This window comes from Nerophis ophidion, linkage group LG04, assembly GCF_033978795.1.
Source record: "Nerophis ophidion isolate RoL-2023_Sa linkage group LG04, RoL_Noph_v1.0, whole genome shotgun sequence".
Lineage (NCBI taxonomy): Eukaryota > Metazoa > Chordata > Actinopteri > Syngnathiformes > Syngnathidae > Nerophis > Nerophis ophidion.
This window is the reverse complement of record NC_084614.1, coordinates 40,699,911-40,707,491: the sequence shown is the minus strand read 5'-3', so window position 1 is coordinate 40,707,491 and position 7,581 is coordinate 40,699,911. Positions and strand designations below refer to the sequence as shown.

The following is a 7,581-nucleotide window of genomic DNA, read 5'->3' as shown; positions in this document are numbered from 1 at the left end:
AAAACTAAAAAGAAAAAAACAAATGAATGAAATAACACTAATTGCAAAAGCAGGACACATCAAAATTCAGCCAAATCTGTATGGTGTCACGAACAGATACTGTAGTATCTTAGTTAAATTTATATTTTTGAGATCTCTTTTGTGTTTATTTCCCTCCAACATCAGTGTTTGTGTTGTGTAACTTGGGTTGTTTATATTGTCGCCATTCTTGATGTTCTATTTTTATTGTACATAATATACATAAAATATACATGTACATATTATATTATAGAGCTGAAATAATTAATTAATTAATTTAATTTGAAAAAATGTTTATTAACATTCTGTTGCTTCGATTTATAGTTTCATGAGCGTAATTAATAAAAATGTATACATTTTGGACTGCCTGGAGTGGCCGGAATATTAAAAACGCAGACATAGTTTCCGCACGACCGCTGCAGGGTAGCGCACACGAGAGAAGTGACGTGTGGGTGTCGTGATTTGTCTGACACCTAACCATTTTCAAAAACATTGATTGATGCACACATTTTAGACATGTATTTGTAATATTTATAATGTGTATAACATGTATTATATGGGGGGAAATAATAAAGGTTTTTTACGATCAATTGAATAAGCTAGCTGTATAACATTCGGATGACACCGCAGAAAGCCGAAATTAAGAAAATCTCGGGTAGTGTTTTTATTATAATTAAGTCATTTGACAATGGGTTAAAAAATTGATTTCACTGCCATTAAGTGTTGACTTAATTTCTTTCCATCACACGGTCCATCCCTTGTCGTGGGGTGGTGGCTTGAGTGCCTCCGTGACCCGGAGAGCTATGCCAGCGGGTGCGCATGCACCTAGTAGGGACTCCCATGCTGGACAGGTCAAAGGGTAGAGGTGAGACGAATTGGACCACCTCGCCCAGAGGTTAAATGGGTTGGCGTAGGGCCAACAACCCTACCCGTCAAAAATATATATGTTACAGAAGCATCAATTACGACTCAAAAGCAACACGACTTGGGAAAGGAAGGGCTTCCACATAGGAGGTCAATGACGCAGAGCAGTGAAAGCCGAGAGGAAGCTGCAAGGCTGATCCCCCTTCTAACTCCCAGGAAGCACACCAACATCGCCACATGGAACGTCAGGACTATGTATGAAACAGGGAAGACAGCACAGGTCGCACAGGAGATGAGAAATTACAACATCTCTCTCCTGGGGCTATGTGAGACAAGGTGGCTACAGGCAGGACAGCTGCGACTAACATCAGGAGAGATGGTGTTATATTCTGGCCACACCGAAGATGGCGCACCGCACACGGAAGGGGTGGCCCTGATGCTGGCCCCACAGGCACAGCGTTCTCTCATTGGATGGGAACCAGTAAACCCACGAATTATCACCGCCACATTTGCCACCAAGAAGAACAACATCAATTTGAGCATCATCCAATGTTATGCCCCAACAAACGATGCTGAAGAGGAGAGGAAAGACGAATTCTACGATCAACTACAGTATGTGCTAGCTAGACAGAAAGCAAAGGATATCACCATTCTCATGGGCGACTTCAATGCCAAGATTGGAGCCGACAACACGGGCTATGAAGACATCATGGGAGCACAGGGATTGGGGCAGATGAATGAAAACGGAGAGCGCTTAGCAGACCTGTGCTCACTCAACCAAATGGTAATCGGAGGCAGCATCTTCCCCCACAAAAGGATCCACAAAGCCACCTGGAGATCCCCAGATCACATCACAGAGAACCAAATAGATCATATCTGCATCTGTAGAAAGTTCCGAAGATCATGCCAAGATGTGCGGGTAAAAAGAGGTGCGGATGTAGCATCAGATCATCACCTCTTGATAATGAGTGCAAAGCTACGACTGAAGAAGCACTCCACAACCACCAGCGGAAGAATGCGATACAACGTGGGGCTTCTCAAGAATAAAGAAGTGCAGACAAAATTCCAGATCAACCTTTCGAACAGATACCATCAGCTACAGATACTGGAAGAAGACATTGACACTGACATGGAGACAAGATGGCAACACACAAAGAAGTTGTGGAAGGACACATGTGAAGAAGTGCTGGGGAAAAAGGAGACAAGACACAAAGAATGGCTATCCATGGAGACACATCAGAAGCTGAAAGAAAGGAAGGAGAAGAAAGACCAATTGAACACGAGTACCACAAGACTGGCGAAAGCAAGGGCACAGAAGAACTACACAAAAGCCAATAAAGAGGTGAAGAGAAGCATCAGAAAGGACAAACGAGATCATATAGACAATCTGGCCAAACAAGCGGAAATGGCAGCTGGTCAAGGCAACCTGAGAGACCTCTATATGATAACTAAAAAGTTAGCAGGCAAATTCCAACAGACTGACAAGCCAGTGAAGGACAAGGATGGAAAACCACTCACAACAAATGAAGATCAGCGAAGACGTTGGGCAGAACACTTCAGTGAGATACTGAACCAACCTATCCCAGCAGACCCACCAGATATTCCACCAGCGGAGGCAGTACTACCAATTAGCTCATGTAAGCCCAGCAAAGCAGAGATCATGAAAGCGATCACTTCCATGAAGGATGGGAAAGCTGCAGGACCAGATGGAATACCAGCAGAAGCTATCAAAGCTGACCTAAAGACTGCTGTCAATATGCTGCACAGCCTTTTTTCAAAGATCTGGGAGGAAGAGACAATCCCAGAAGACTGGAGAGAGGGAACCCTCATCAAGATCCCAAAAAAGGGAGATCTCACCAGCTGCAACAACTACAGAGGAATAACCCTGCTTTCAGTCCCAGGAAAAATTCTCAACCGCATACTACTGGACAGGATGAGCAAAGCTGTAGACCCTTTCCTGAGAGACCAGCAAGCCGGATTCCGAAGTAACAGATCCTGCACAGACCAGATCTGCACTCTCCGCATCATTGTGGAACAATCTATTGAATGGAACTCTTCCCTATATGTAAATTTCGTAGACTATGAAAAAGCCTTCGACAGTGTGGACAGGGAGACACTGTGGAAACTACTGCGGCACTACGGGATTCCAGAGAAAATCATCAGCCTGATTCAGAAAACCTACCAAGGAATGACATGCAAGGTGCTACATGCAGGCCAAGTGTCTGATAGTTTTGAGGTCAGGACCGGAGTTCGGCAAGGATGCCTCCTATCACCCTTCATGTTCCTATTAGTTATTGACTGGATCATGAAGAACACAACATCAGGAAAGAAAAACGGTATTCAGTGGACCCTGTGGACGCAACTGGATGACTTAGACTTCGCAGACGACCTGGCGCTCCTCTCGCACAACCACAGGCAGATGCAGGAAAAGACCACCGAATTGGTCAAGACATCTCTAGGCGTAGGGCTAAGGATAAACAGGAAGAAGACCAACATAATGAAGTTTAATAACTTGACCAACAATCCAATAGTAATAGAAGAGGAAATTATCCAGGAAATAGACTCCTTCACCTACTTGGGCAGCATCGTGGATAAACAGGGTGGCACCGACAAAGATGTAACAGCAAGAATTGGAAAAGCAAGAGCAGCCTTCATCATCCTGAAGAGCATCTGGTCCTCCAAGGAGATATCTATGACAACCAAAGTCCGGATCTTCAATTCAAACATAAAATCCGTCCTTCTCTACGGCTCTGAAACGTGGAGGATGACAAAGAAGACCGTACAAAGGTTACAAACGTTTATTAACAGTTGTCTGAAGAGGATTTTCAGGATTTGGTGGCCAAACAAAATCAGCAACGAGGAACTCTGGAGGAAAGGGAATCAGGAGCCAGTGGAGAAACAAATACTAAGGAGAAAGTGGGGTTGGGTTGGGCACACCCTTAGGAAACCAGCAACTACCATCACACGGCAAGCCTTGACGTGGAACCCACAGGGAAAGAGGAAGAGGGGACGGCCTAAAAACACCTGGAGGCGGGACTCTGAGGCGGAGCTGAAGAGGTTGGGAACCAGCTGGGGAGAGGCGGAAAGGACAGCCCAAAACCGTGCTGCATGGAGAGGAGTCATTGATGGCCTATGCTCCATTGGGAGCGATGGGCCTAAGTAAGTAAAGTAAGTGTTGACTTGTAAATTAGGTTTATCCATCCATTCATTTTCAACCGCTTGTCCCTTTTATGGGGTCGCGGGGGGTGCTGGACCCTGTCTCAGCTGCATTCGGGTGGAAGGCGGTGTACACCCTGGACAAGTCGCCACCTCATCGCAGGGTCAATAGACAGACAACAACCATCCATCCATCCATCCATTATCTACCGCTTATTCCCTTTGGGATTGCAGGGGGCGCTGGTGCCTATCTCAGCTACAATCGGGCGGAAGGCAGGGTACACCATGGACAAGTCAAATCCCAGTTTAATCTACCAGTTACCCAAAGATCACATCTGTAGAGATCCTTTCATTCCAATGAAGGTGCAGTTGTCTTGTATTTTTCCGACAGAATGTCTTGACCAGGAATTGTAAAACTTCTTGAGCTTTTTCAGGCACGCGAACTGACAGGTTTGAGAGCCATAAGTACCTAACACACAATTAGTTTACCGATACATAATGTATAGAAAGTAGAATGAACAATCACACAAGTCCCTGTAGTCTTGGAAATGTACATGTCCTGGGTGATGATGAGGATGGACGACCTGGAGGCCACGGTGAAATCCCTGATTGCAAGCAGACCGCACGTCACTTTAGCATCCTCAGCAAGAAGAAAACTTAACCATGCAGAACTCTAGCTGAACTGGAGGAACTAGACAGGAGTTTGACTCAACCAGAGAAGAGGAATGCAATAGTAATTAAGTGAGCATAGTACAGCATGAAATACAAACTCGTAACTAAACTGATTTATTTTAACAATTAGGTTTTATAGGTGTGTCACATTCATCTCCTTTGTATAATTGTGTTTTTATAGCCTGCGAGATGAAATTCCAAAACTTGATCGTCTGCAAGATCATAAAGGGCAAGTGGTAACATATTGGTCACGACAGTTTTATGCCATGCTTGATTGACGAGGCTTTGATGAGTAACTTTACTTCATATTAACTTCTACTTTAGCGGCGTGTCTTAAGAACTTCTCTGACCACACAGAAGCAAACTTCGAGTTGAACGTTGAGCGCTCTCAAATTCAACCCACACAGATGGAAAATTCAAAAATCCTACATGTCTTGTTTTTGAGTGCGTTCATAATAATTAAGTACATTGGAAATATTTAAATCTCTTCTGATGATCAGGAAGTTTAGGGTTTGTGGTATGGGAATTTGTTATGTTTTTTAAAAATTTGTTGATAATTTTCTTGTTTAACAATAGTGGGGGTTTTTTTCTTTTTTTAGAACACTGGAGGAAGACATTGGGCAGCAGAACACACTAAACCAGCACAATTATTTTTGGCATAATTTTTTTCTCCCCCATTTTTATTGACGGACAGACTTTTCATGACGATTTTTTTTACACATTGTCATTGCATTTTTATATACTTGTTTTCCTCTTATTTGCAATTTACAAAGCTGTTTCCTGTAGTTTGTGTACTTTGTTTGATAATAAAATTGACAGATGTCCTGCCTGTTAATTCATTACTGACAACATGCTTATAATATAAGTTACAAGTATTAAGTTTATACTACCAATATGTTTATAAAAGTTGTGAGGGTCAATACAACCATGGAACAACAGTAGGAGAACGTGGTATGTGACTGTGACAGTCTCTTGCTGTCGTGCGGGTTCCATGGACCACTAAATAGGGACATTCTCGAGCACGGTTGTGACTTTGTTTATTTTTTCAAATAAAAACCTCAGTCCAGGTCGCTTTTCAGCTCCTCTTCTCCACTCGCTCGTCGTCTGCCTCTGGCTCTCTTCCTCTCTCGCGCCGCGTCATTCTTCCTTCTTCTTCTTTTGTTTTTTATGGCGGTTGGCAAGCAACCTTCTGGTGGGCATTACCGCCACCTACTGTAACGGAGTGTGGACCGAGGTGGATCCCTACTCTATATTATTTTATTTAACCCAGTGTTTTTTTAAATATGTGTATATTGCCTTGTATCCTATGTTTTCTGAATGCAATCCTAATATACTTCCCACTTCTAACCTAATATTTTCTTTTGCTAACTTATTTTCCAGTATTTCTCTTTCTCTATTGTATTTCCGACATTGTGTTAAAACATGGTCAACATTCTCCATTTGATGGCAAAAATCACACAGCCCTGTAGTATGTTTGCCTATCAATTTTAGTGAACTATTTAGATAAGTATGTCCTAATCTCATTCTCGTAATAATGTCTTCTTCTTTCCTACTTCTACCCCCTCCTCTCATGACACCTACTCTCCTCTGGACTTTGTAAAACTCTCTACCATTTATTTCCTTATTCCAATTATCCTGCCACTTTTTATTGTGTTCTATCTTAATTATGCTCTTCACTTCTTCTTTACTGTGCTTAATCTCCATGTTTACTTCTGTTTTAGTGGTTGCTAGTTTTGCGTATCTATCAGCTAACTCATTTCCCTCAACTCCTACATGAGCAGGAACCCAGAGAAATGTTACCACACCTCCCGCTTTATTTATCCTGTAGATTGCCTGAACTATTTCATAAACTATATCTAGTCTTGTGTCTGATGCTATGTTTTTTATGCTCGTCAATGCACTGCTGGAGTCCGAGCACACGACTGCTTTCCTTGCTTTGTCTTCCTCTATCCAGTTAACTGCCATATAAATTGCTACCAATTCCCCCGTAAAAACAGATAGTTTATCACTAATTCTTTTATTCAACACTATATTTCCTTGTGGGATAACTGCAGCAGCTCCTACTTTACTATTTATAGTTTTTGATGCATCTGTGAATATCATAATATTGTCAAAAAACATTTCCTCAATCCAATGTTCTATCTGGTAACTATTTAAATTTCTATTCTTCAGTAATTGCATGTTTACCTTTGGGTTTTCATACATCCACGGTGGTATTGCAGGAATTGGTACTGTAGGGCTAACTTTAATATTGTCAATTTGTGCTTTGATACATATATCTCCTATCATCCACCAAAAACTATTCATTTTTTTCTTTTCTTTTTCTTGGCAGTTTATTAGCACTTGACGGGTTGGATGTCCTTGCTTGGATCCTTTTAAGTTTGCCCAATACACTGCTGAGAGTTGATCTCTCCTCATATCCAAAGGTTTTTCGTTCATTTCTACTTGTAATGCTGCCACTGGAGTTGATTTAGTAGCTCCACAACATAACCTTAAAGCCTGCGACTGGATCCGGTCTATTTTCCCAAGTAGTGTTTTTGAAGCAGATTGATAAATAATGCATCCGTAGTCGATAACAGATCGAATTAAAGTGATATATATTGTTTTCAATGTCAACCTATCAGCCCCCAATCTTTACCCCTCAAAGCCCTCATTATATTTAACACCTTTTTACTTTTCTCCACTATTTTGCTGATGTGGGTTGACCAGTTAATATTTTTATCAAACCATATTCCTAAATATTTAAATACTTGTACCTCTTCTATGTTTTCTCCATAGAGTTTTATTTGAAGCTTGTTTTGTACTTTCCTCTTCGTAAAATTTATGACTTTTGTCTTTCCAACAGAGAATCTTAAACCCCAAGCCGTCCCC

At 41.9% G+C, this 7,581-nt stretch overlaps 1 protein-coding gene across 1 annotated transcript in view; it reads right to left on the bottom strand.

Moving 5' to 3' along the window:
- Positions 1 to 5,862, bottom strand: part of micu2 (mitochondrial calcium uptake 2) — a 29,070-nt gene extending 23,208 nt beyond the window's left edge. Inside the window, exon 1 of the mRNA XM_061898060.1 lies at positions 5,768 to 5,862. The gene's annotated coding sequence lies outside the window, so the exon portion shown is untranslated. The remainder of the gene's footprint in view (positions 1 to 5,767) is intronic.
- Between the last annotated feature and the right edge of the window lie 1,719 nt (positions 5,863 to 7,581).